A 20,720-nucleotide genomic window follows, 5' to 3' on the forward strand; every position below is an offset into this window, starting at 1 on the left:
GAGAAGATCCAACAAAGGCATTGCAAAACAATTTAGGGTCTTTGTATTAGTTTAAATCCCCGGTGAACAAAATACTACTACAAAATTTTTGTATAACATGAGGATGAAGGATGAAGACTCAATGACAAAGCATCTAAATGTTTTTGATATTGTGCTAAGTTAGCTATTATCTTTTGATATTAAGATTTTAGATGAAGATAAGTGTATCAGTTTGTTGTGTCCTCTACTAGACTCATGAAAATAGTTTGGTTGTTGCCATAGGTAGTAACTCAACTTGTTTAAGTCTCATCCTTGTTACTAGAGGAAAAAATTATGGAAAGTCAAAACACATATGTTTTGTCTATAAGAGTACACTTCCAAAACAAAAATAAAAATAAGCCCTCAAGTGGGAGATTTAAATCTAGAGGAAGATCTAAATCTCCAGATAAATTCATAAAGGTATGTTGGAGTTGTATGAAAGAAGGGAATTACAAGAAAGATTGCGAGTCCAAAACTATTGAGAAAGGGAAGATATCTAATGATGCTCCTTCTACAAAAAGAAAAGCATCCTCAGATGAAGTAGGGGATGTGTATTTAGCTTCTTAAAGTACACGTGTAGATCATGAGGCATGGATGCTCGACTTGGGTATATTGTTTCCTATGAATACTCACAAGAAGTGGTTTTGTGAATATGAAAGATATGATTGTGATGATTTTTTATTGGGATATGATTAGACAACTAGAATCATAATATGAGGAAAAGTCAAGTTGAAGCTCATGGGTGGAAGGGTTAGAAAACTCCTCGATGTTCTATACACCACAAGATTGGCTAGAAATTTTATATATGTGAGAAATATGAACAATGCACATGTAAAAACAATTCTTGAAAAGGATATTTGCATAATGGTCTGAGGAGAAATTGTATTGTTGACAGGATTTCAGATCAGGACTCTATATATGCTACTAGGAAGAACTATTAGTGATGGGGGCAATTGTTCTGTTGTCCCTGGAAGTCGAATAGAAGGAGGAAAATCTCTTGGATCCTTTGGAGAAAAGGCTATGTTGTAGCATAAAAGATTGGTACATGTTAGAGTGAAGGGATTTTGAGTACTACATGGTAATGGTAAGGTAAAAATGATGTCTAATTACTCTTTGGATTTTGATTTATGTGAAAATTATTTATATAAGAAGAAAAATCAGGTAAGATTCTCCTTTGGTTTTATGAGGTCAAAGGGAATAATATGATTATATGTTTGGACTTGTGTGAATTCCATGACTGGGTAAATCTATGTACTATTTTCATTTCTAGACTACTTCTCGAGGAATACATGGATTTATTTCCTCAGGAAGAAATTTGACGTCTTTGAAAAAATAAAAGAGTTTAAGGATCTTATCGAAAATCATACAAAGAAGAAAATTAAGGTGTTGAGGACAAATAATGGTGGATAATTATGTGAGAATGAATTCAAAGAATTCTATAAGAAGTTTAGTATAGCAAGGGAGAAGATTAATCCATACATACCTCAATAGAATGTAGTTGTAGAAAATATTAATAGGACATTAATGGACAAAGTGAGGAGCATGCTCAGTGGTGCTAGGTTAGGATATGAATTTTCTAGGAAGAGGTAGTGGACATTTCCTATTACCTGGTAAATATATTACCCTCACCATTGCTTGATGAGAAATATACATAAGAGGTATGGACTGGTAAGAAACATTCTCTTAAACATGTCAAGGTATTTGGCTGTGATGATTATGTACATGTTGCAAAAAAGAACATGAGTAAGATACATAACAAAGTTGAAAAGTGTATATTTATTGGATATAAAGATGGTATGAAAGGTTATAAGTGTTAGAACCCGTACACTAGGAAGGTTGTGTATAATAGAGATGGGGTATTTAGAGAAATCAAAGATGTTGTTAACCAAGAAGTCCTACCAAGAGAGAATGAATCAAACAGGTTAGAGTGAATTGAAGGATGATGAATTAGAATCTATGAAATAAAAAGAATCAAAAGAAGAAGATCCACATATTTTGGTATTGAGGAGATCAATTTGAGAAAGAAGGCATCCATAAAGGTATACTCCATCTAATTTCTATTCAATTTTTTTATTTGTTTATGACTGATGATGATCCTAGATCTGTTAGGGAGGCAGTGGATTTAGTGGATGGAAAACTTTGGAAAAAGGCCATGGTTGAAGAAATGACATCCTTGGAAAAGAATGAGGCTTGCGATATAGTGTAGTTGCCACCTAGAATAAATCTCATTGGTAGAAAATTGGTATTTAAGAAGAAGTTGAACGTAGAAGGAAAAAGGGAGAAATGTAAAGCTTCGTTATCAGTAAATGGTTATTCTCAGGTAGAGAGAATTGAATTTGGTGATTTTTTTTTCTCTCAAATCCAAGTCTAATTATATTAGATTTATTTATCTATTGCTATTTCCTTTATTTTTGAAGTAGAACAAATGAATGCGAACACAACATTTCTACATGGGGATTTGAAAGAACAAATTACATGAAGAAACGACAAGATTTTGTTGTTAAAGGAAATACAAATCTAACTTGCAAGCTAAAAAGTCCCTGTATGGGTTAAAACAATCACCAAGGATATGGTTTCAAAAGTCAATACTTATATATTAGCACTTGGCTTCACAAGGAGCAATGCAGATTATTTCATGTATTTTGAATTAGTTGGTTCTCATCTTATTTATTTGGTGTTGTATGTGGATGATATGTCGCTGAGGAAATGATATCGGAATAATCCAGGAAGTGAAAACTTAGGTGCCTTCTAAATTTGACACAAATGATATTAGTGTTGCAAATTTAATTTTGGGCATGGAAATTAAAAGATATCAAATAAATATGATTCTTTGGTTAAATATAAAGAAATATGTCAAGACGATTTTATAGAGGTTTATTATGCAGTAATGTAAACCATTAAAGGCCCCTATTCCTATAGGTGTAAAGTTATGTGCAGAACAATGACCCAAGTCACAAGAAGAGGAAGAGGACATGTCCCATGTTCCATATGCCAGTGTGGTTGGAAGTTTTATGTATGCAATGGTATATACTAGACCAAAAATTGCACATGCAGTGGGACTATTGAATAGGAATGTGTCCAAACTAGGGAAGGAGCATTGTACAACAATAGAGAGAGTTTTCAGGTATTTGTGTGACATTATTGGTTATGTATTATGTTACCAAGGAAAACCAGGGTTGGACATACATGGTTTTGTTGATGCAAACAAGGTTGGAGATCTGGATTATAGAAGATCTACAAGTGGGTACATGTCTAACCTATTTGAAGAAGCAATTAGTTGGCTAAGCAACATATAGTTCGTAGTGGCACTCTCAACTATAGAAGCTTATTACTTAGAAACCACTCATGTAAGTAAGGAAGCAATATGGTTGTAGATATTGTGTTTAGGTATTGGGTTGGTATAATGTTTTGTGAGTATAGATTGTGACAATCATGGTGCAATTTTCCTAGCGAAGAACCTAATGTATAATTCTAAAACAAATCATATTGATGTTCAACATCACTTTGTGAGAGACACAGTTGAAAAAAATAAGATGTTGCTAGTAATATTGGACACTTTGAAGAATGTTGCAGATTCATTAACAAAATCCGTGAGCATTGAGAAGTTCACTTGGTGTAGAGAAACAATGGATTATTGATCATGTACTCTTGTGACCTCCTATGTGTAAATAAAACAACAAGTGGTAGAATGATAGGTATGTGTTATATTATTTGCATGACTATCTACACGCTATATGTCACATCGGGTGTAGTGCCCTAAAAAAAAAATTGGGCAATTTTTTGTGTCTGTTCTTGGCAGTTTTCTGCACACAATTTTCACGTTTAGTGGTTTTGTGGCACATGGTGGCTTTTCCCATGGTTTTGTAGCTTCAGTTAAGGAACTATGGTTGTATTCTAATCCATGGTAAATGAATTGGTGGTTTATGGATGCCATGATATATATATATATATATATATATATATATATATATATATATATATATATATATAACTGAGTCACCACGGACTGGCACAAAAAATAAACTAAGAACTGTCCAGATACACCACGCAGGGCGATCTGCCATAATATCAGTTGTGAAAAACTTTTATATGCCTGTACATAAGCCACGCAGGGCCCTTTCAGAATAGAAAAACTATTATATATGTCTATGTACATTAGCAAAATTTTTCGTGTTTTTTACAGTATTTAACAAAAAAACAGATAGTGATCAGGGGCTTATGTCCCTCTGGTAATGCTGGTCTATATATGGCCGATGAAAATAGCGGTATTCATTTGTCCCCCTCTGCTCTTGTATCAACCACTCTCCTCTGGGTAATGCCGAGGCCTCCTTGGATAGTTGGTCAGCACTACAGTTATGCTCCCTGTAGATATGATTGCAAGAGATATTGTTAAATTCAGCCTTGAATATATTAACTTCATTCAATATATTACTGAGTGTGTGTATGTGACATGCAGTAATGCCATTGAACCAGTTTATGATGATCTTTGAGTCCCCAAAAATATTTAAATTGATGCAATGGTGCCCCAAGGAGAAATGAAGTAAGTGGCGGAGGGTAATGAGCTCCGCGAAATTATTTGTTCCAACTCCTAAACCCATCTTGACTTTGAAGAAGTGTTGGTCACTGATATAAAGAATGAAACCTCCACCACAGCCCCGTTGATTAGCAGCGCCATCGAAGAAAGCCCAAGGGGTGCTTTTGTCAATGATAGGAGGGGCATGTGGTCTGCGCTCTCTGGGTGGCGGAGGGTCGGGCAATTCATTATAAGCTGAGATTATACCAGCCGCAATGTGAGGCCAACACGCTGGTCTGTTATCAAATATGAAACGATTACGGGCCAGCCAGATATACCAACTGACAATCAAGGGAAGGCACTGTAGTTTGGATCCCTTATGTCTATTAGACCAGTCATCCCAAGCACTGCCAAGATCGTTGCCAGCCCATTGCCCAGTAAATCGAATAGAGGAGGATAAGATTTGCCAAAGAGAGTGAAGGGAGATACAATGCAGAAAGAGGTGATCGGTCGATTCAGATGAACATTTGCATAGAATACACCAGGTTGGCCCATAAAAAGATCTGTGAAGAAGGTGTTCCCCCGTGGGTACTTTATCTCTGAGAATACACCAGAAGAATAATCTGATGCGCGGTGGTGCTGTGAGTTTCCAAATGATTCTCCACCAACTTGGAAGCTGTTCTGGCCTTTTGTGTTGAATCAAGGAAATATATCCTGACTTTGGAGAGTATATGCCATTCTCCGCCTGACACCATATTAGTTCGTCTGGGCCCTCTTTTATCCTGATGTGAGATTCAATTAGCGCAGATATATAATCCTGCCATTCCTGGTGCCATCGAGGGGGTAGATCAAGTAGACGAGCAGATTTCCATGCTTGTGAAAAAATACCTGTGTTTTGTAGATCTGCAATGTGTGAAATAACCCTGATCTCATGAGAGTGGAGATACTGTATGAGGTCTCTAGAAAGCAGATGTCTTCCTCCACCTCCAATCCAAGGATCCAGGCCAATCCGAGCCAGGGAACCATCGTTAATTCTCCACACCAGATTGTCTCTAATATGAGGAAGGGAATGAAGCAGTGCCTTCCACACGGATGAGATGCCTGTCGTCGGCCAACTAGGCAGTCGAACCCAATCCATAATATTCTGTGGCCAGATGTATTTATGATATGAGATATGGGTCCATAGATTCTGACCAGTCAACAGGGTCCAACCCATTTTTGCAGCAAGGGCTTGCGCAAATAGAGGGAGATCTTTTAAACCCCATCCTCCCCACTTCTTTGGCAATGCAATCTTTTTCCAACTAATCCAGGCAAAGATTTTTTTTGTCTTGATTCCCATTCCAAAGATATCGGTTGCACAGTTGCTGCAGACGAGATAGGATATTCCTGGGGATCCATGCAAGTGCCATCCAGAAAACTGGGGTAGCCTCCAGGACCGATTTGATAAGGACAAGCCTGCCCGCCCTGGATAAATATCTATGACTCCAAATGGACAGTCTCTTCTCCAGTTTTGTAACAAGCCAGACCCAATCTGCAATCTTCTGACAGGTAGGTTTTAACCAAAATCCCAGATATTTGAGACCTCTGTCCAAAGGGTGGATACAGTAAGGAAAGAGTTGATGTGCAAATTGGGATTCATGGACGGAAGTTCGAGCAAAGGTGATGGTAGATTTTGATTGATTAGCAAGCATCCCAGTGGCGGACGAGAAAAGGAGTAGAATCTTGGAGAATGTATGGGAATCCCGAATGCTACCATCCAGCAGAATAAGCACGTCATCCACAAATAGGAGATGAGTAAGAAAACAATCATCAGAAATCTTGAGGCCACAAAGGTCTCCTTCCCTCTTAGCCGATGCAATTAGGCGACTGAGACCTTCCATGACAATTAGAAAGAGGAGAGGAGATAGAGGGCAGCCTTGTCTTAGCCCCCTTTCAGAATGGAAGAAATGAGAAGTCGAACCATTTATGAGGACACTGAAAGTGGGTGTGGTAATGCAGGCCATGATCCATGTAATGTAATTATGAGGAAATCCCAAATGGGTGAGAAGCATCTTAATGTAAAGCCAGCTGACCCGATCAAAAGCTTTGGACAGGTCAATTTTGAGAATGATGCCCTTTAGATGTCTGGTCCAAATTGAATGGATGGCTTCCTGAGCCGATCCAATGGCTTCATGAATCTGTCTGGAATCAAGGAAGGCAAATTGTTGTGGTGCAATATGCCGGGAGAGAATAGGCCTGAGTCTGTTAGCAATGATCTTAGATATAATCTTGTATAGGCAGTTGCACAAGGATATAGGCCTATAATCATCGAAAGAGGATGGAGAATCAGACTTAGGAATGAGAGCAATGAAAGTTGAGTTGATGGCATGGTATAGAGATCCTGTAGTTCTACTCTCCTCCACAACTTTCAATAGGTCCTGCCCCAAGATCTCATAGAAAGCAAGATAGAATTCAATGGTCCAGCCATCTGGGCCTAGACTCTTGTCCTTCTTGAACCATTTTAACGTTCCTTCAAGTTCCCCAGAAGTGACCGGAGCATAAAGCTCTTCTGCTTCGTCTTCATTGACAAATCTAGGAAAATGACCAGCCACATTGATAATATCAGCAAGATTTGCTCCAGGAGGGCTCTTATAAAGGTTCCGGAAGTGAGTAGTGCCGAGGTGGGAGAGCTTGTTGAAAGAGTCAGCAAAGCCTCCCTCAGGTAGAGGAAGATTCCAAATGGTATTAGAAACCTTTCTCCCCTTTGCATAGTTTTGAAAGAACCTAGTGTTGTCATCACCAGCTTTCAGCCATATGGCTCTACTCCTTAATCTCAGGGATTCCTCGTGCTCTTTTAGTATGTGTGCCTTCTGATTTTCCAACTCAATCAAATGTGACTTTTCTTCTGCAGAGATGAAACCCAGACTTCTTTCATCAAGCAAAGAGCTCAGCTCAGATTCAATTTGGGTCAGCTGTGAGTTCTCCCGAATAAACTTCTCCCTAGCCCAATTAATAGAGAGGTGTTTAAGCTTGGAAAGGTTATTACAAAAACCTTTTGCCAATGATTCAACTCTATTGATGGGGTTGGCAGTCCAGAAATCCGAAACCAAACTAATGTAGGCAGGGTCCTGCAACCAGACATGGTTGAATTTAAATGGGGCTTTAGGTTTATGGTGAGGTCCAAGGATCTCCAGATAGATGGGGGAGTGATCCGATATGCCCCCTGAGCCCACCCATTGTTTGTAGTGGTGCAGATGCTGTAAGAGCGGGCTCTTCATTAAAAATCTGTCTAGTCTATGAGCCAGTGCAGCTTCACCTACCCTTCTATTTCTCCAAGTGGGTAGAGGTTTGTGCATGGGAACATCTACAAAATTTGTCTATTCCAAAAGATTTGTCATGTGCCCTGAGATAGCATCCACCTGTGCCGAAGACCCCCAAGATTCTCTGAACCCCAAGGAAAAATTTAAATCCCCTCCGATGATAATGTGATCAGAAGCAAGGATCGAGAGGGTTAAAAAATGTTGCCAGAAATGTTCCCTCTGATGACAGGGTCCATATACATTCACGATCCGAAGGTTTTTACCGAGCTCAGCTGAGAAAATATCAATGCCCATGAATCTAGAACCCCCCCAAGATGCATCAACCCTGATGGATCGAGGGTTGTATCCAATGGCCAGACCCCCAGATCTCCCTACAGCATCCATAGCCACGAAAGTCCAGCTCGGGGCCAGAGATTGTAGGGAGCGGGTGATGTGGTCAGCCAGACCAAGAGTTTCTTGTAGCAAAATAATATCAATTGATTCTACCACAAAAAGTCTCTGCAAGGCTAGTTTCTTGGAGGCACTAGCCATGCCCCTACAGTTAAAAGACAAACACTTCATGGGGGAACTCCTCTCGGGGTATTCATAGCTCTAAGGACCTCGTCAAGAGTGGATTGGCAGCCAGAGGCTACCTCCGCCCCAGCTCGCTTAATGGCTTTGGAGAGATTAGACTTCCCCGGGATGACAATGGAACTGAACCTGGAAGGGTGAGGCCTAAACCAGTCTGTCGAACCAGGGTACCATTTGTGAGGGTTCTGGAGCGGAGGAAATAATGATGAGAAGGTGAGACCCCGGAGGATGACGATGAGATGGAGGAAGTAGATGGTGATAGCAGAGAGGGGCAGTAGTGGCGATAAGAGGAGGGGTTGACATGATGCAGTGAGCCATGGAGGTATGGACCGAAGATGCAACAATAGATGTGCTATAATCAAAAGATGAGGTAGAAGAGGTCAGAGTAATACCCGAAACTTTCGCGGCTTCAGCAGCAGCTCGAGCCCTGGTCAGCGGCGGTGATATTGGTCTGTGCCCAACCTCCATCGACTTGAGAATAGGAGAATTCGCCGAAGGGGCAGGACCCGAGGCAGGGGGACGTGAACCAGCCGACGAATTGACTCTGGATGGAACTGTTAGCTATGCTATGTTCTTTGACATTTGATGGATAAAATTAGGTCAGGCAGTGCTAGTTTGGGTTGCAAAGGGTTTGCAGCAGTTTATTTCATCCTTCCTTTTCATTTTCCCTTTTCTCCTTATAACTCCCACACCTTCGTTTCCTCCTTCCCTTTCATTCTCTTTATTCTCCCCATCTTCATTACTGTTTTTTGCCTTTTTAAAACCCCGATAACTTTATAAAACCCCAATAACCTATATAAACCCCGATAACCTTTTAAAACCATGATAACCCTTTAAACCCCATATTAACCTATTTTTTCGTTTTACCTCGGCACTAAGGCTTTAACACATATAACTATGTGCCTTCGCCAATCGCATAACCTTTCGGTGGGCCCTCACCTGTCACGTCATCCAAAGCACATGCTTTAATTTTGGGCCGTCTGATCATCCCGCCTTATCATCCGACGGTGTTCGCAAGCCCTCACCCCGCAAGCCGCGCACGCGATAGCCCGCGGGGAAGGCGATTTCCCACCGGACCTGCCTACCACGTGGCGCATTATCATTGGATCGCTCCTCCATGTACCAATACCACCTTCTCCCGAAAAGCGGTGCGGGGAAACCGCTTACCGCCCTTCTGGTATGGCTCCCCGCCCGTTAACCCGTGATCATCTCTGCCGCCCATCAGCCATCCGATCATCCATCCTGCGATCGGACGGCCCACGTTCCTCCATTCCTGTTTGCTCCTGATGGCTTTCGTAATCCAATCCCCGCCGTCCGATTTTCCAGATCTAACGGCTAATAATCAACTGTGCCTTTGTGTCTTCCATCGCCTCGTGCCATTAGGTATAGGTTGTCCATCTGAGCCATCTAATGGCTAGTGTTCTTTCTCGGCTCTTTGTCCATTTTCAATGCATTTTTCAGAGTTTTTGGCTTATCCCATGCGCGCAAAGAAGGAAGAGCTGATCCGGTACTTAGTGCATTGAATCCTCAGTAACTTCATTCAAAGAGCAGCATGGCTAAGGATGAGGAGGACGATCCTCGAACAGTTCAATGACTACAGTAGTTATTGAAATTTATTCAAATAATATTTAACCTGTTCAGAAAGGACAACAAAGTACTAGTAAATGTCAAATTGATCCATTAAAGCAATCAAATTGTATCAAAGCCCATATCTGATTGTAAATGCGGTTGGTGGTCAGTTATGACCCCTCCACGCATAGGTTAGCAGAGATTTTTTGTGAACAAACTCTATATATACCCAGAAGAAATATGTAATGAGGTTGATGAATGTTATTTTGGTGTAAACTTCAACTTCTGGAGACTGCAACTATTGTGACACCTGCAGCTTCTGGTCTTCATTTCCAGCTAATACAAGCTTCTTTTGCTGTTGATTTCTCACTTTCCACTTCTTCTTATTTGTTCCAGGTTGTGCCTGTATGCATTTTTCATTTGCTCTTGATGTTTAGCAGTAGAGGGGTTGTCATCCCACCTCTATGTTAGAATCTAGTTAGTATTATCGAATATGTATGTAGATTTCTGTTGTTTTAATGCCAGAGAACTGTCATCCTGTCTGTGCATTAAGAAATAGATTTACAGACCTTTTAACTGGTTGCAGCTGGCCATCACAGGGTCCTGTGCATTTGCTGGTGTGATCAGTGTTCTCCATTATCACATTTTCCTTAAAACTGTGAGTAATTGGTGGTCTAAAGCCTTATAGTCTGGGGCTGTTCACCCATGTCTGGGGTTAAGCATAGTAGAAGTGGTCATCTGGCTTGAATATGCAACATTTCTTTCATTCATCCACCATTTTTACAACATTTTGTTGAGTTTGTAATGTTCTCGAGCATCTCTGATATACAACCTAGGAGATTTTCTTGGGGTGATAACATTAATTGGTGCCGTTGCCGGGGAGAGGAGAATTGAAGCTTAGCTTCCCTAAGAGAATGACACAGCTTCAAGCTTTGATGATAGACAAGGCTTTAACACAGTTTCTGGTTGTAATCATCTATCTGGCGGCTCCATTGGAGGAAGACCATCCTTTGGTGACTCCACATTGAAGTTCTGGCTCAGTTTGTGAGACATACTCGAAGAAATCATCAGTTGAACCAGTGCCTGACCTTGAGAGGACTGTTAAATCGAAGAAAGCATCACAAAAAGGGGCCTCAGGATCAGCTAAGCCTAAGAAGTCTTATTCATCTATGAAAGATAGAGTTATTGCTAAAGATATACAGATTGAGGATTTAGAAATCAACACTGTTAATAAGGAAATTCCTTCAGAGATTTATTCAGCCCCTTGTTCAGTTAGTTCCCCTTTGAATCTCACTCCAAAGAAAGGTTCCCATTCAATCAAAAACATCCCTTTGTCTCTGCCATCCATCAGTTTACTTCCTACTATTCAATCTGCTACTATTCTTCCACATACTCCAATCATGGAAGGACAACAAGCACCCACAAAGATAGAAAGAATTGTTGCTGCTAGATATGGACCTTTAGTCTTGCCTGTTCCTTTAAATCCTATGCCTGTGGGAGAATATCAGAAATATATGCCTAAATTCACTGGCATAGAGGGAGTAACAGCAGAAGAACACCTTGAAGCTTTTTAGAGTTATGCTGATAATTTAGATATAAGTGAAAATGATGTGTGGATGAGAGTTTTTGTCCAGAGCCTTGATGGAGAGGCTAAGAAGTGGTTTAGACAATTACCCCAGAGATCAATAACATATATTGAAGCATGAGATGATGCGTTTTTGAAGCAATGGGGAGATAAAAAAGACTTGCTGTATTATCATACTGAGTTTGGTAATCTGAATAGGGAAAATGGTGAATCTTTGCCTGATTTTAATAAAAGATTCAATCAAATGCATGGAAGATAAAGGCATCGCTGCATTTTTGACATTGACTGCTTATGAAGAATCATTGCTGCAGCAACAAGACAGTCAAGAATGGGATAAAGATGCTATCCTACAAGCTGAACAACAGCAGAGATATAATCTGAGGTCCAATGAAAAATTGTCAAAGAGAACCATGCACAAAGAGCTGCTATCCAAACAGAACCACAGAATATCAGGCAGAGAAGACCAACGGCTAATCCAGTCATCCTCAAAGCTCCAGTTGAAGAGGTAAAAAGTTCTGATAAGTCATCTTCTTCTTTCAGCTTTGAGTCAGAAGTTCAGAAATTGAAAATATCTGTGCCTCTGGTTGAGTTGGTGAAGGGTGAAGTATTTAGGAAGCCTATTCTTGAAGCCTTTGAGCTAGAAACCACACAAACCTCCACTGACTCTGTCAATTTGAAAGATGACAAGCCTGCCATTGTGCTCAGCCCTATGATTGAACCTGATGATAATAATTCTCCATCATTTTATGTCTCATTGACCATTCATGACAAAATCCTCCACAATTGCCTGCTAAACACAGGGGCCAGCCACAATTTAATGCCTAAAGTTGTCATGGAAGAGTTAGGCCTTGATATCACTAGACCCTATCATGATTTATTTTCTTTTTATTCAAGGAAGGTGAAATGTCTTGGATTGATTAAAGACCTGGCCATTACCTTAACTCAGCTGCCCATGAAGAGTATGATGATGGATATTGTGGTAGTAGATGTGCCTCCCAAGTTTGGTATGTTGCTGTCCAGAGGGTGGAGTAAGAGATTAGGTGGGACATTACAGAATGATCTATCTTATGCCACTGTCCCAGTTTTTGGAGGAGAAAACAGGAGATTGTAGAGAGAAGCACAGTTGGCATACATCATTAGTGATGAGAAGAATCCTACAAATCATCCTATATATGCAGTGGACACTGAGTTTAGAGCATGTATACTCCAAATAGAAGAATCTCAGAAGGCCTCTATGCAGATCCGGAAACCAACAGTTCAGGCTGAATAAGAGCAAGGAAGTTAGGTTTGGGAGATGTTCTTTGATGGAGCATGTTCCAGGGAGACTGCAGGAGCAGGGGTGGTGCTAGTATCTCCACAGAAAGAAAGCATTCAGCTGTCTTTTAAGCTAGTTTTTCAAGTCACTAATAACATAGCAGAATATGAAGCTTTGCTGTTGGGTCTTAATGCAACAAAAGACAGAGGAATCAAGAGTATAAAGGTATTTGGAGATGCTGATTTGATTATCCAGCAAGTAAATAAAACATTTCAAGAAAAGCACCCAAGGCTAAAAGCATACAGAGATGAGGTATGGAGAATCAGAGACTCTTTTGATTATTTTTGTATTTCATATATTCCTAGAGCCCAAAATCAGCTTGCTAATTCCCTTGCTGTGTCTGCTAGTCTATTTATACCTTCCATGCCTCCCTGACTAGTGTATGAAGTTCAAGTGAAATACAAACCTTCCTTGCCTGATAATGTCCAACATTGGAAAGTTTTTAATAATGTTGATGAGATAAATAGGTTTCTGCAAGCCATTGATGAGTTTTCCGAAATGCAAATTGACCAAGAAAATGAAGCTTTGAAAGAAAGCCACCATCCCCAGCTTAGAAATAAAATTGGTAAAGACAGTATTGTTCAGCTTCCCAGCAATCATATTCCTAAGGGTCTAATTCCTCTTGAAAGACTGTTTGATCAAAATGATGTGCCTTACAAAGCTGCCCAAAAAGAAGACCAATCTGCAGTCTGTAAGCATGATATAGGAAGTCCAGGTCAGCCTAAATATGTAAATTTGTCCACTCATTTGTCTGCTGATCAAAGTGCTGAATACTGCAATTTAATGAGGCAATTTGCTGATGTGTTTTCCTGGGAGTATAGTGACCTGAAAACATATGATAAGAACATAATTCAGCATAAAATCCCTCTGGAGAAAGACACCATTCCTTTCAAATAGAAGTTGAGACCGATAAATCCTATGCTTCTTCCTTTGATTGAAAAAGAAATTAAAAAATTGCTGGCTGCCAAGATTATAGTTCCTCTTAGATATTCCAAATGGGTAGCTAATCTAGTGGTGGTGAGGAAGAAAAGTGGAGAAATCAGACTGTGTGTTGATTTCAGAAATTTAAACAAATGCTCCAAGAAAGACAACTATCCTCTACCCAAGATGGAGCATTTGCTGCAAAAAGTCTCAGGTGCCAAAGTAATGTCTTTCTTGGATGGTTTTTCAGGCTTTAATCAGATTGCTGTGCACCCAGATGATCAAGAAAAGACTGCATTTACCACTCCTTGGGGCACTTTTATGTATGCCAAAATGCCTTTTGGGTTGATGAATGCTGGAGCCACCTTTCAGAGAGCTATGGATATAGCATTTGAGGGAGAGAAGGACAAATTTGTCCTTATCTACCTTGATGACATAACAATTTACTCCAGTAGCCATCAAAATCATTTACAACATTTGAAAAAAGTGTTTCTGAAGTGTAGGAGGTTTGGAATTTCAGTCAATCCCAAAAAATCACAATTTTCTTTAGAAGAAGGCAAGCTGTTAGGACATGTTGTGTTTGCTGCAGGTGTCCGAATTGACCCAGAAAGTGTCAAAGCAATTCAGACTTTGTCTGTCCCTAGATCAAAGAAGGATATTTAGTCTTTTTTGGGCAAAATAAATTTTATCAGGAGGTTTATTCCAAATTTTGTAGAATTGGTGAAGCATATTACCTCCATGTTGAAGAAAGGATCAGAGGTAAGATGGACTGATGTAGCAAGAAAATCATTTGAGTCTATTAAAAAAGCTATGATGGAGGCTCCCACATTAATAAGTCCAAACTACAGCAAGGAGTTCCACATATTTTCTTTTGCCTATGAAGATACCATTGCAACAGTTTTATTATAGGAAGATGAAGAAGATTCAGAACATCCAGTGGCATTTTTCAACAAGAACTTGAGGGGTGCTGAATTGAGGTATGATATTATTGAAAAACAGACATATGCTCTTATCAAATCCTTGAAAACTTTTAGAGTTTATATCCTTCATTCCAAAATAATTGCATATGTACCCTCTACTGCAATTAAAGATGTCTTGACACAACTTGATGTTGATGGAAGAAGGGCGAAATGGATTGCAAAAATGATAGAATTTAATATAGAGCTGAAGCCCACCGAGCTGGTTAGAGGTCAGGGGCTTGCCAAGTTATTGGCTGAAGAAAATTGCAGGTCTTTAGATATTAATTTCTTGTGCATAATTGTAGAAAATAGTCAGGCAGAAGAGGAAAAAACAGTTGAAACAGAGAGAAAGCAGTCAGTGGCCGAGAATATAGTTTCTTGCTATTGGTATACTGAAATGATTAATTTCTTGCTGAAGCTAGAAATCCCTTCAGGCTTAAGCACAAGTCAAGTCAGAACTTTAAAACTCAGGGCAACTAAATATTGCATTAATGAAAATCTGCTCTACTGGAGGGATCCGTCTGGAATATTTTTGAGGTGTCTGGACAAAGAATAGTTAAAAGAAGTTATGCAGCAGTTTCATAACAGCATGTGTGGAGGGCACCATTATTGGAAAACTACAACCCATAAAATTCTCAGAGCTGGGTATTGTTGGCCCACTTTATTTTCTGATGTATTTTCTTTTGTTAAATCTTGTGACAGGTGCCAAAGATTTGAAGGAAAACAACAGTTGAAATCCTTGCCTTTAAAACCAATACATGCAAGGGGACCTTTTCAGTAGTTGGGTTTGAATTTTATTGGAGAAATCAATTCACATTCCAGTGGCCAACACAGGTGGATATTAGTAGCCACTGATTATTTCACTAAGTGGATTGAAGCAGTCCCTTCAAGGAAGGCTGATCGTAATGTGGTCATGAAGTTTTTGACAGAAAATATCTTCAGCAGATTTGGTTGTCCACATAAACTGATCACAGATAATGCAGCAGCCTTCAGGGCAAAAGAGTTGGTGGAAATGTGTGATTCTATGGGTATTAAACTTGTTCATTCCACCTCTTACTATCCTCAAGGAAATGGTCTAGCAGAATCCTCTAATAAAAGCCTGATCAGGATAATTAAAAAACTGTTAGAGGACAATAAAAAGAATTGGGATTTAAAGCTCAAGTATGCACTGTGGGCTGACAGAGTGACCATTAAAAAATCCACAGGAAATTCTCCTTTCAAGCTGGTGTATGGCACTGAAGCTGTGTTCCCAATTCAGCTAACTCTCCCGGTGGCAAAATTCCTTCAAGAAGAGAAGAATGAGGAAGAAGAAATGGCAAAGAGGATCATCGATTTAGCAGAAGTACATCAGATTAGAGAGTAGCTGGTTGAAAAGGTTGCAACACATCAAAGAAAGGTCAAGGAAGCCTTTGACAAGAAGGAAGAAATAGATGATTTTCAGGGTGGAGACTTGGTTTTGAAGCGGGATGAACTAAAATAAAAGAAAGGCAATCATGGGAAATTTGATGCTTTCTGGACAGGGCCTTTCATTATTTCATAGGTTCAAGGGAACAACACCTTCATACTGAAAAGTTTGGGAGGAGAGACAATTTTTGATGGCCCAGTTAATGGGCGGTTTTTGAAAGTTTCATGTGATTTAAGGTTTTTGGCCTTAAAGGTTGTAAATATTGTGTTTTTATCAGTTTTAACATAGATGCAGTAGACTCCATGCCCAATGGAACACTAGGAACTTTGGCTAATGTGTTTTCAGCTGGAAAGGCAGTGGTCTATAGGTTCTTGAGACCTCACAGGGAGGATCTCATCCCCAGAAGGAGCCAGTGTTAGCTCTGCTATGTTCTTTGACATTTGATGGATAAAATCAGGTCAGGCAGTGCTGGTTTGGGTTGCAAAGGGTTTGCAGCAGTTTATTTCATCCTTCCCTTTCATTTTCCCTTTTCTCCTTATAACTCCCACACCTCCGTTTCCTCCTTCCCTTTCATTCTCTTTATTCTCCCTATCTTCATTATTGTTGTTTGCCTTTATAAAACCCCGATAACTTTATAAAACCCCAATAACCTTTATAAACCCCAATAACCTTTTAAAACCTTGATAACCCTTTAAACCCCATATTAACCTATTTTTTCGTTTTACCTCGGCACTAAGGCTTTAACACATATAACTATGCGCCTTCGCCAATCGCATAACCTTTCGGCGGGCCCTCACCTGTCACGTCATCCAAAGCACATGCTTTAATTTTGGGCCATCCGATCATCCCGCCTTATCATCTGATGGTGTTTGCAAGCCCTCACCCCGCAAGCCGCACACATGATAGCCCGATGGGAAAGCGGTTTCCCGCCGGACCTGCTTGCCACGTGGTGCATTATCATTGGATCGCTCCTCCATGTACCAATACCGCCTTCTCTCTAAAAGCGGTGTGGGGAAACCGCTTGCCACCCTTTCGGTACGACTCCCCGCCCATTAAACTGCGATCATCTCTGCCACCCGTCAGCCGTCCGATCATCCATCCTGCGATCGGATGACCCACGTTCCTCCATTCCTGTTTGCTCCCGATGGCTTCCGTAATCCAATCCCCGCCATCCGATTTTCCAGATCTAACAGCTAATAATCAATTGCGCCTCTGTGTCTTCCATCGCCTCCCGCCATCAGATCTAGGCCGTCCATCTGAGCCATCCAACGGCCAACGTTCTTTCTCGGCTCTTCGTCCATTTTCAATGCATTTTTCAGAGTTTTTGGCTTGTCCCATGCATGCGAAGAAGGAAGAGATGATCTGGTACTTAGTGCATTGAATCCTCAACAACTTCATTCAAAGAGCAGCACGACCAAGGACGAGAAGGACGATCCTCGAACAGTTCAATGACTGCAGCAGTTATTGAAATTTATTCAGATAATACTTCACCTGTTCAGGAAGGACAACAAAGTACTAGTAAATGTCAAATTGATCCATTAAAGCAATCAAATTGTATCAAAACCCATATCTGATTGTAAATGCGGTTGGTGGTCAGTTATGACCCCTCCACGCATAGGTTAGCAGAGATTTTTTGTGAACAAACTCTATATATACCCAAAAGAAAGATGTAATGAGGTTGATGAATGTTATTTTGGTGTAAACTTCAACTTCTGGAGACTGCAACTATTGTGACACCTGTAGCTTCTGGTCTTCATTTCCAGGTAATACAAGTTTCTTTTGTTGTTGATTTCTCACTTTCCACTTCTTCTTCTTTGTTCCAGGCTATGCCTGTATGCATTTTTAATTTGCTCTTGATGTTTAGTAGTAGAGGGGCTGTCATCCCACCTCTCTATTAGAATCTAGTTAGTATTATCGAATATGTATGCAGATTTATGTTGTTTTAATGCCAGAGAGCTATCATCCTGTATGTGCATTAAGAAATAGATTTACAGACCTTTTAACTGGTTGCATCTGGCCATCACAAGGTCCTGTGCATCTGCTGGTGTGATCAGTCTTCTCCATCATCACATTTTCCTTAAAACTATGAGCAATTGGTAGTCTAAAGCCTTGTAGTTTGGTGGTGTTCACCCATGTCTGGGGTTAAGCATAGTAGAAGTGGTTATCTGGCTTGAATATGTAGCATTTCTTTCATTCATCCACCATGTTTCTAACATTTTGTTGAGTTTGTAATGTTCCCGAGCATCTCTGATATACAACCTAGGAGAGTTTCTTGGGGTGATAATAGGAACAGGTGTTGTCTTAGGGGTATCCTCTGATTTCCTGTTGAGCGGGCATTCTTTGAAGAGATGTCCCACCTTGTGGCAGCGTCTGCAGTGAAACGGAACCCCTTCGTAATCCAAGATCTGGACCCTGATGTACTTTCCCCATTGAAGCGTAATCTTCTCCTCTAGACCCTCGCGAGTGTCCAAGTGGACCAGAATGCGAGCAAGGGTTCAATTTTTCGATTCTACAAAGGTACGGTCATGGTCCAAATATGTGCCCAGAGCATTTCCAATCCTGATAAAGACTTCCTCGCACCAGTACTGTAATGGGAGCCCTGGCAAGCGAACCCAAAGAGGTCCTGCCCCGATTTGTTCTCGCTCAGGGTCAAATAATAGACTCCACCGCTTGAGGAGGACCAGAGCCATCTCGATGTGCCAGTACCTGGCAAGTACCAAATCAGTGTAGTTTTCCTTTGCAAAGTGTAAAGAGAACCACCCCCTGGGCAAGACATGAACCTCAGGCAGTTCCTTCAGCATGCCACCCCAAATCTCCCTGACCCATTGGGTCAGTCTATTGGCTGAGTACGCTCTACCTCGCACATGTCCTACTAGCACCGTACTAGCCATAATAGCAGCCTCCCCTATAGCAGAGGTCTCGCCAAATCTGATGGTGATATCCTTTGTGGTAGCCTTTACGCACTTGGTCTTCCTCTTTCCCAAGCGAGGAGCAGAAGGGTGGTCCACCAAAGGGTTTGGGATGCCTTCCAGGGGGGTAAGTTTAGCAGATTTAACCCTCACCACGGGGGTCTCAAAGCAGCCCGACGGTAGGTGAGCCGAGGAAGGAGGGTTTGCCGCTACAGAAACCAGGATGTCCACAGGAGGCACAGAGAAAAAGGTTGAAAGGGACGGATGAGGGTCAAATGAGGGCGATGGGGGGGTGTTCACGATTAATATGTGCAGGGTACCCAGGTGAAAGGGGAGGGACATCCAGAGCAGGTGATTCAAACGAGAGCGACCCAGAGAGAGGAGGCACAGAGCAATGCCCAGGGAAAGAGACCACTGGCAACGATAAGGGCGGTGTTGGTTCAGGAAATGGAAGTGAGGCAGATACCGACGTGGAGAAATAGGGGTTCCCAAAAATGACACGGTCCGGAAAGGGCTCCTCAGAATAATCGACCTCTTCAACCTCCATAGTGTCCCCCATGTTCCCAGCCAAAAATCGACAGCCGAAAGCAACGGGTAAGGAAAAACGGAAACAACGGGCAGCAGTAGGTGGTGACGGTACAGGGTTCTAGTAGTCTGCAGTAAATTGCAGTAAAACCCTAGGGTTTTACCCTAAACCCGCACGGACGACCATCGCAGCTCCGTATCCTCGATCAAATATATATATATATATATATCTTATAAAGGAGAATATATTTTTAAAAATGTTGTTAGTTGTCTCAGTTTGGGTTTCCAAGATAAGATCTATGTGTTAATGTCTATGTTTTCCATTGCATCTTTATTGTTTTATTAAGAATATGTTTACTACAATTCATTATGCAGGGTTATAATATATGTTTGTTTCCAATTTGGGACCAACATCATTTTATAGTTTTAGTGCAACTTTTAATTTGTTTCTAGTTGGATACACGGTTTTTTAAAACATTTTATTCAATTATTTTTTCACAAGGTTCTTTGATGGTTGTTTTTTAATGCTTAAGATTTTTTTTCTTTTCTATTTCAACAAAGTTAATGATTTTTTTAACGTACAAATATGTTTTTCTCATGATTAGTTGTTACATTGCAATGGAATGTAACAAAGACTCCACCAAAGAGGGGGTAGACAATCTAATGACTTTGAAGAAGAAAAAAATGTCTAATGATAAAAATGAACCTTACCTTTTGATTAGTCAAACCCTAAAGAAAATACCCTTGACTCTTCTTAATATGAATAAGAAAATAATGAGGATGATGATTCACAAGCCTCCTCTTATTTGTTAATAGTATATAGTAACTTACTACAATGTGGTATCTTGTTTTCCCAATAGTGATTACAACCTTTTTTGAGATGATGGTTTTTTAATATGTTTTTATACATTAATATTAGTAACCTCTTATAGAACCATGTTGAGAGAAATATATCATTTTTTACAATGCTTCTATAAATTAATATAATCTCACCCAAAGAAAGATTTTTTTTTTTTATAAGATAATAGATGTTGTCTTATTCACTCGACGTTGGACTCTAAATTATGGACATCTAGAAAAAAAATTTGAGTTGACATGCTTTGCTCTAACACCCACTCTAGCTTATAGAGAA

The sequence above is a fragment of the Pinus tabuliformis genome, chromosome 2_2, assembly GCF_031772625.1.
Source record: "Pinus tabuliformis cultivar Carrire ecotype Pingquan chromosome 2_2, CPIR1, whole genome shotgun sequence".
In the NCBI taxonomy this organism is placed as follows: Eukaryota; Viridiplantae; Streptophyta; class Pinopsida; order Pinales; family Pinaceae; genus Pinus; species Pinus tabuliformis.